Genomic DNA, 9,642 nt, shown 5'->3' on the forward strand with positions numbered 1-9,642 from the left:
TTCGTTGACTTTGCTGTAATTTTTGAAGCTCATGACCATAGTGAGTCCGCAATGAAAGAAATTTTTTTTTTACATCGTCCACTGTTGTTTGAGGGCGCACCTTCTTAACTTCAACAACTACTTTTTCTAAAACATATTTTCTGGAGTGTTTATTCAGATATCCCGGAAGTTTGCTATTATACAGAACTTCGTGCTTTTTGTAGGTCTCAATTAAATATTCCACTGCTTCTTTCGTCCAGTCCGACATTTCACTACAAACACTTACCAGTTCCACACTCACAACTGTTTGTATTATTATTTATGATATTTATGTGTTTAGAGACTATTTAATAATCCATACCAAATACCAGCAATAACAATGTTTGTTTACATTAAAAACATTCGCGCGCGCAATAGTATTGTTTATTTACATTTGACTCGCTCACTAAAGAGAGCGAAAAATAGTACCTGCTCTAATCGATACTAGCTAGTATACACTTCAGATTATGCGAGTCGCGCGCATGCGAGTCGGGTGTTCACACGACACGATTTGGCTACTAGTCGAGGTAAGCAAGAAAGTGTACACCTTTCTGCTCACAAAAGAGTCCCGTGTGTAGTAGGCTTTAAGAGAGTGGGCCATCAGATGCTGTTAACTCGGCACTCGACCGAGAGCACGCGCGGTATGCACTCAGCGAGATATCGATACTCGGCTACATGTGCGCGCTCTATACGGGAAGCAACATAACCAAACATTAATGATTGCAACGAGCGCTGGCTACATTTTTGTAAGCGGTACACCGCGGCGGCGCAGACGGAAAGATGAACGTTATAAGGTTAAAAAGTTTTTAAAAGAAAATTTACACATCAGACAACTACGTATTTCCGTTAATTAAATAAGTAATAGGTAATGTCCTAATAAATATTAGATTTCTATTTTAAAATAGATTGTTTTATACGGAAAAAATAACCACACAAAGCACTCGGAATTTAATAGCAGAACCAAAAACATAATGCTATGTTTAGGCGAGAGGTTTTTTTAATCAAAATTTCAACGCCCAAAAATATGGGTGCGACGATTACACGAGTGCGACAATTATGCAATAAAAGTGGGTACATTACAGTGATTATAAAAATTAGGAGACTAGAAATAGAAATATGATGCTTCATGGCCTAACGAGGTGGTTCGGTGCAGTGGGCGGGTGGCACACATTCAGCCCAAACACGATATAGGCTCGCACAAAAGGACAAGTTAAGATTACAGGGCAATGAGACAAACAACAAAAATAAACAGCAATGATTACGTGGGAAGCGAAACAACCTGTATCGGTGCGGCATGAGCGGAAGTTAACATTACAAGGAAGCAAATAAAATATCATCAAGGTGGCAATGCAAACCACAGTTAAAAGCAACTGGCAGCATGGCATGACACAAAATTACAGCCCATATCAAAGAGCCAAAAAAAGTTGAGGCTCATGCGAAATTGCGCAGTGGCGAGACAAGCTGAAAACTAAAGGGCTTAGCAAACATGTTACAAGCTGAGCATGGCCACATTGTGCACCAAACTTACAGTTACTGTGTCGTACATGAAGTTAACCTCATCGCCGATACTGACCAGAGGTGTAGCGCCTCACTCAACAGCAACTGAATCACCCAGACGACATACTGCGAAGACAGCAGCAGACGGACAGACAGAACAAACAGGAAGAGCTCGAGGCAAAGGCCGCCAAACCCTTAAATACAAGCAGCACAGAGGGCGCTAGTGCTGCGGCAGATAAACAAAACTACTGCGGAAGGAGAGGGTATGTGGAGGGGGGAACAAAGAGGAGAGGGGAAGGAATTGCTGGGCTATGCGGCCCAAAGCAAGAAGCACCTGCTTCAATGTATATTTAAATACCGTAAGTCTTGTTCGCACTGGATGTGTTTACTTTTACATTTTTTAAAACTTTTTTTTAAATAAGTACTTTTCTAAGTAACTAAGTTTGTTTAAAAGTTCGTGCATACAAACATAAAAATTCAAGTAATTTGTTACTTCGGGTTGTTTTGCTGGGCCTCCCTGGAAGGGAAGCCTTCATTTCACAGGCGAGAGAGCCACATGCCCGAATGATTCCACGTTCGTGCATCTTCGCTTTTTTTTTCTCTGTAGTTCCTAAATCAACATGGGGGAAGCCTAGAACTTACGTATTTCGATACCCTGATGAGCAGTTCCGAAGATATCTGAAGTACGTCGCTCGCTTGTGCAGCTTTGGAAGAACAAAATTTTTAACAACAAAGCGCGGGTGAAAGTTGTTTTTGAGTGCTAGTGAAATGTCATTGTTGTAATTTGCGAAAGGAAATTTACAGAATTTCTTTTAAAATTAAGCGGGTTATTTGGATACTCGAGGAGCTTAGGATAATTTTTCATTAGCAATGAATGTTCGTTTTCAGTTTGTGGAAGTAGAGCTCATTACCCAGCAGGTAAGTTCATTTATGTATACAATGTAAATCAACTCTAAAAATTTATAAAGCTTAAATTTATGTGATATTACCTTGCTAAAAAAAATTTTTTTCACTTTGCTAGTTATAGTTGTATTTATAGAGTATATACCTACAAAACTCTGATAAAAATATGTTTTAAAACAAAATGTTACGTTTACTGTGTAGATGAGTCAAGAAGCGTGAAACTGCAAAGTATTGAATTGAATACAGATTTGGCAAAACAAGGTTTGATCCTGGTCGTTTCAGCTCTGTTTCTGTTTAATATGCACGTATTATCACTTCAGACAAGTGCTGGAACGGTATCTTACTGCAGGCTGTGGTTGATTGCCTTCCAAGTTTTTCTTCCTTGAAATATATCTCTCTTGAGATTAACAATTCATCAAAATCAAGGTATTTTCACAAAGCAATGCGTTGCTAATGGAGCATAAAAAGAATAAATAAATTTGGTGTCTAGACTACCCCCATCACCAGCACTGAGCACTGCAAAGTCAGTCACATATCCCACTTCCAAAAAAAAAAAAAACAGGGTTAGGTCTCTCCAGGAATCAAACCCAGAACACTTAACCACTGTGGTTCCAAGTCTGTCTGTTAAAGACCACATTGTCAATGAGACGGGATGTCAAATACCCCTAGGTACCTTTTTTTTTTTGCCCATCATGAAATTACCATGCATTTTCAGCAAATGAGCAGGTTCTTACCATAAACTAGTCGGTAGCCTTGAAGATTAGGGACTTCTTCCCACATAATTTTTGTTTTGGTTCTCTGTTATACTAATTGTAAGTATGGCTGAAGGGCATACTACTCGTGAATATTGTTGCGATTTATAATGTGGGGTGAACTGGGTTTGTAAAAGATAGCCCAATTAAGTGTTATTACATTTTTATAGATTACAAATATTTACATTAATAAATAATTGTACTCAAAAATGTCCTCATATTTCTTTAACCTGTATAAATGATACACTTTCCTCTCTGGATGTGGTAGACCACATCATTTAGCCGCTTCAAGACTTCATACAGGCATTCACAAGCTGCTTGAAGCTTAGGGCACCCTCTTCCTTTGTTGCGGGTTGTACAGCTACACCAAATCGCTATCCTGAAATCTGGTTGAGTTAGCCTTGAGGTCGTACCTCGTCTTCATTCGATTCGTTGCTAATCGAATATTTTTGCGGGCGTCTTCGTGTATAAGTACCATTCGTAGGGATGGGAAATATAGTTCTTTGGAAAGAACTAGTTCGTTCGGAACTAGTCACTTCAAAGACTAGTTCTTTAGGAACCGTTCTATTGAACTACATCGGTCGCGGACTGTATCGCGGTTTCCAATGTTTAAACAAAATATTCCATACATGACACCAACACAATCGTTACAGACTTTTTGTTTTATGGGCATTTCTTTTTCTATAAATAAAAGAGGCACACAGTAATCCGATGCTTGTAAACAATATCTCCCATTACAAATGAGCGACTATCATATTGTTTTTCTTTCACACACTTCTTACATTTTTGAATGTGTATTAATTTATTTTCTGCAAGTAAAGTGCTTATTTTCACATGTGTACAAAACAAAATAATAGTATAGTGTTTTCTCATCTGTGACAACCTAAGCTGATTTTTTTCGTATTAGGTAAGTTTTATTATGTTTCTTTAAATTTTAGTGTAGTTTTGTAATGTGTGGTCTATGTGTAATTAAAGTTTAATTTCAGATTGTATAGGCTATCTGAAATTTAACGTAATTACACTTATTTACGTGACACGTTTTTTAATGCCAATATGTAATGTAAATGTCTAAAGAATATTAGATAAAAATTAAGAGTTCACGATCGTCAAACGATACATCATTGCGCAAGAAAGAACGAAACGAAAATAATGACCGACAGCCTAACTACACAATTAAATAAACTTACTGTGTGAACTATCTATGTCTTTGAACTAGCTAGTTCAGTGTGTATATGTACTCCCTTTCTCTTCGGTCTTCGTAGTTCAGATCAGTACTTGGAACGTCTCTGCTTGGAACTGACGAAGCGAGACCAAATAAAGAACAAACGTAAGAGAGGGAAGAAAGCAAGAAAGAAAGACGTGGCATATTGGGTGACAGTGGTACGATTGAGGGGGGGGGGGGGTTATCTTTCGCGCATGCGCAGTAAGGACCAAACATAGTAGGAGACGAGAAACACGCAAACAACGAAAGAACGATTGTTTTTGGTAACAGCGATCTAGTAGAGGTGGGTTGTTACAGCAATTTTCGGTTTCTGTTCCAACCTGATACTGATACAGTAATGTACTTAGTTACAAGTATCTGATACTTTTGTATCAGAGCAGTAGCGGTCCCAGGAATAGAGGTGGGTTGTTACAGCAATTTTCGGTATCTGTTCCAACCTGATACTGATACAGTAATGTACCTAGTTACAAGTATCCGATACTTTTGTTTCAGAACAGTAGCGGTCCCAGGATGAACTAGTCACCTAGGGATCTTTCGCGCATGCGCAGTAAGTACCATACATAGTAGGAGAAGAGAAACACGCAAAGAACGAAAGAACGATTGTTTTTGGTAACAACGAACTAGTCACCTAGTTCGCTCGTCAGAACAGTTCCAAATGAACTGGTAGTTCGCGAACTACCCATCCCTAACCATTCGCTCCTCAAGACGATTCACATAATCAGTGGTGTTGGTCGGCTATCTGCGAGGACGACCGAACTTGACATCACAGGGCAGCCTCAACTCCTGTCCAAACACAATGCTCGTAGGGGTCTGCCCTGTGAAGTCATGGATGGCAGTCATATATGCCATCAGGTACAACTGGATGTGTTGATCTCAATACTGTTGATGCTCGGTCACATTCTTGGCTAGGTGTTCCTCAAGAGTTCTGTTGAACCTCTCCACCATGTCATCGGAATGAGGTTGTAGGGCTATAATCCTGGTTTTATTTATTCCCAGCAACCGACACCTGAAATACTGTCAACTCGAAATTGCAGCATTTGTCTGAGTAGCTCCATTGATACCCCAAATCTGCAAATGTAATTGTTTAATATTGCATCCGCAATGGTAGTAGCTTCTTGGTTAGGAAGTGTATACACCTCTGGCCATTTTCTGAAGTAATCCACTGCTACCAGAATATCCCGGTTACCATCTTTAGTCTTAGGAAATGGTCCAGCAATGTCGATGGCTATTCTTCCAAATGGGGCCTCTACATTGTAGGCCATCATTTTCCCACGACTCTGGTGTTGCCCTTTTTTAGCCGAGCATGTTTCGCATTGTCTAAACCAAGCCTCCACATCCTGGCGACACCTCAATAGTAGCGTTGAGGGGTCTTGGCTAAAGTATTGTTCACCCCATGATGACCACCAGAGGTACGATCATGGATTTCTTTCAACACCTCTGCCACTAGACTCTTTGGAAGGAGTAGTTTCATGTTAACTAATTTTCCATTTAGACTCTCCCATGCCCTCATTAGCAGACCATTTACCATCCTCAAGGAATTCCACTGTGCCCAGTAAGCTTTCACAGACCTTCAGTCACTGGAGATCTCATACCGTACCATATTGGATGTCCAGTAACATTCTCTAGCCAGCTTATAATAGGTGCTGGGTCAGGATCTTGCCTCTGCACTGCTTTAAGCTAGCACTATCCCACTTATCTTCTCCATTAGTAATCGTTCGTTGAACATCTGCGATCCCATCATTTTTTTCCACCCTTTTGCAATGGTTGCAGTCTACATTGCCAGGTCTTCGGGAGAGGGCATTGGCATTGCTGTGAATTCGGCCTTTCCTGTGTTCTACCCAACAATTGTATTACTGTATCTGTTCAGTCCACTTAGCAAGTTATCCATCTGGATTCTTGAACTGTAGTAGCTGCTTAATTGCGGCATGGTCAGTGCGTAAAAGGAATCTTATCCCATATAAATATTTCTGGAAATGTTGTAGAGACTTAACTATAGCTAAGATTTCTCATCTTTTGATGCAATAGTTGCATTCAGTCTTGGAAAAAACTTTGCTGTAGTATGCTATTACAAATTCATTGCCATCTTGAACATGGAAAAATACAGCAATCCAACCATCTCCGCTTTCATCTGTGTCGAGGATATACTCTCCATGTTGATGGGTGTAGGCAAGTATGGGGCTAGTGCACAGAGATTCCTTGAGGTCTTAAAAGGCAGTCCTACATGCTGAAGTCCATATAAATTGTCTCTTGTTCATGTTCAGCTGATGGAATGTTTTTGCGATTGTCGAGAAACCAGGTACAATCCTAGGTACAGAGTCCCAAGAAACTTCTTACTTCATGCTTATTCTTAGGCTGAGGCCACTCCTTAACAGACCGGATCTTCCCAAGATGTGTTCGCACTCCATCCTGGTATACAATATGTCCCAGGAATGTTACCTCATGCTGGAATAAGAAGTTTTTCTTAGGATTTAATTTAAGTTGTGCATGGCGAAGCCTGTCGAACATATCCTGAAGATTTCGCAAATGTTCCTTCACTGTATTTCCTACCACAATAATGTCGTCCAGGTGTACTAGGCATATTTTCCAAGTCAAGCCCTGCAGTAAAAGTTCCATCAATCTCTCGAAAGTTGTAGGAGCATTACATAACCCGAATGGTAACACAGTGAACTGGAACAGACCACTACCTGTCGTAAAAGCAGTCTTCTCCTTATCCTCTGGGTGTAGCTCCACTTGCTAGTAACCACTCTTCAGGTCCAGTGTAGAGAAAACCATATGGTGCCAGAGAGTGTATGAAGTGTCATCGAAACATGGGAGGGGGTATCTGTTCTTTTCGGTGATGTCATTCAGCTTCCAGTAGTCCACACAGAACCTCAGTTGGCCAACCTTCTTCGCCACTAAAACAACTGGGGAAACCCAAGGACTGGCTTATATTTCTATTATACCACTCTCCATCATACGTGCGATCAACTGCTCTGCTTTTTCGTGTTTTTCTATATGCAGACACCGTGGTGCCTGTTGGATTAGCTCTTCATAACCTGTGTTAATGCGATGGTAGACTAGGCTTGTTCTCCCAAGGTCAGTTTCCCCCAAGGAAAACACATCCTGGTTTCTTACAAGAAAATCTGTGACTTCTTCTATTCCTCCATCTGTTAGATTATTTTGACATCGCCTTAGTAGATGTTCTAGATTTGGGTTCAGTTACTTCGCATCACATCTAATAGGCCTACTCAAAAGACTGGTTACCAGTTAGCTTTTGGGTCTCACTGTTTAATAACTCTTGGTCAAGATTCGAGGTTGGCTTCCCTGACTGGTACAACCTCGTCGAACCTTACAATGCTTCGAGCGACCAGGAGTGTCTTCAGTCCTAATGTCATATCTGGCTCTATCATGTAGCTCATGTTGCCCCTAGGGTCTCCCATAATCCTAGCCAATATCTGTTCATGGTTTGCTGAAATTGAAACATTCGCTAACTACCACTTGCATTACAGGAACTTCTAATAGGTCAGGGGTAAACAAGGCCACCATTTCATCTTTAATACACAGTACCTGTCCTTCCATGTCAATAACGAATCGGTACTGATTTATGCTGACACTGGTCCAGCTGCCTCCCCGTCAAAGTTATCAAGTTATGCGGAATGGGTCTCGGGGTTTGGGTTCGGCCAAGTGGCAGTGTGCCGGAAATTAGGTATATTGGCACTTTTTTTAATTGTTATAATTTTAAAATATTTTTTTTGGAAATTTTATTTTATATATAATTTAGTTACAAAAGGGTGATTTACACTTTGTTTGGCTGGTGTACTCTACGTAGTTAAACTTTGTGCCAGTAGCCTGAAGCATCTTTTTTCAGGGACCTATCTGATCTTTTGCAAATCTAAGACATCGTTGGCAACCCGTTTGACAGTCACATTCCCGGCCTGTAACATTATTTCCCTGCATGACTAAAACTGCATACAACAGCTCTGGACGAGTTGTTACCATTTCTCAGAGACGAGCTTACCATAGCTTTTACCGTCACGCATATGTCAGGTTCACTCCTCAAAAGTCACGTGAGGAGGCTCGTACCCAGCCATCGTTGCGCTTTTGTACCCACTCACCCCCCCCCCCCCAGTTCTGAGAATTTAGCGCAGGATCATTGCCCTGACGTGAACACCCCCCCCCCCCCAGGTAATGTCTGACTTCAAGGTTGATTTGCCATAAAAAAATGTGTGTGCAAGGATGGACGACCCACGACATCTAGCGGTAGAAATAGTAACTTTTCTTGTCGCCAGCTCGTGGAGCTGACGCCCGCGACACCTAGTGGCAATCTTGCCAACCCCCCCCCCCCCTTTCCTTCTGTCCTCTTTAGGCCGCCAGAGTGCAGCTCCGGCTACTCCATATGGCCCTATGCTTCCTCCTCATGGCCTGTCAAAGTCGATTGTATGTTGCTTTCTGTACCTGCCGATAGAGACCGCAGCAGTCGCCTTTCGGCGGCAAACAACTGAACTCGTACTTACGACCACTCGGTCTCCTCCGGTAATATTCGGCCCAGTGCCGAACCTTCCCCCTCTTTTTCCCTAGGACCGAGCGCCCGTTTTAATAGGAGCTTTGTCCGCCACTGCGGCATTTGGTACTCGGACTTCGGCTACTTACCGCGTCGTCTCGGCGTTCCCTCTGATAAGAGGCTTTTTCGCGGCAACGACGAAATCGTGTGAATAAGGAATGTAGTCAGCTGTCTTAAGGGATGTGATCCCAAGCTCAAAAATTAAGTAGTAGCCAGTCAGTAGTAGTGATTAAAAAACAAGTCATGTCTTAGTTTAAAGTTTATTTAATTTTTTTATCTTACTAAGTGATAATTTCTGCCGTGTCATCCGCAAAATTCTCGGTATCCGCCTTTCTGATGTCGGCGCGAGACTTTTCCTGAGTCCAGGAGCTACGCCCTGTTTGGTGAGTTACTTTGGTCTATTTTTCCTCCCCGAATTCCCATTTGTTGACCTTTTCGCGCTGACTGTGTTTGACTGTCTGGAAGCAGGTCTAATTCGTTTGGAATTTGGCTTGTGTTTCAGAAAGGGTCCAACATTTGGGCGCCGAAATTGCATCCATCATGTTGTTCAGGACCTCCAGCTTCATTTCTCTCTAAGAAGAGCTTCCTCCCGGCCAGATGTCGAACTTGAAGCCCTGGGTGATATTTAACATATAACTTCTCCCTACCGCCAACGAAACAAATTATATAACAGCGAGCAGTATCATAGAGAACTTAAAAAATAAGAAAAT

This window comes from Bacillus rossius, chromosome 16 (assembly GCF_032445375.1).
Source record: "Bacillus rossius redtenbacheri isolate Brsri chromosome 16, Brsri_v3, whole genome shotgun sequence".
NCBI lineage: Eukaryota > Metazoa > Arthropoda > Insecta > Phasmatodea > Bacillidae > Bacillus > Bacillus rossius.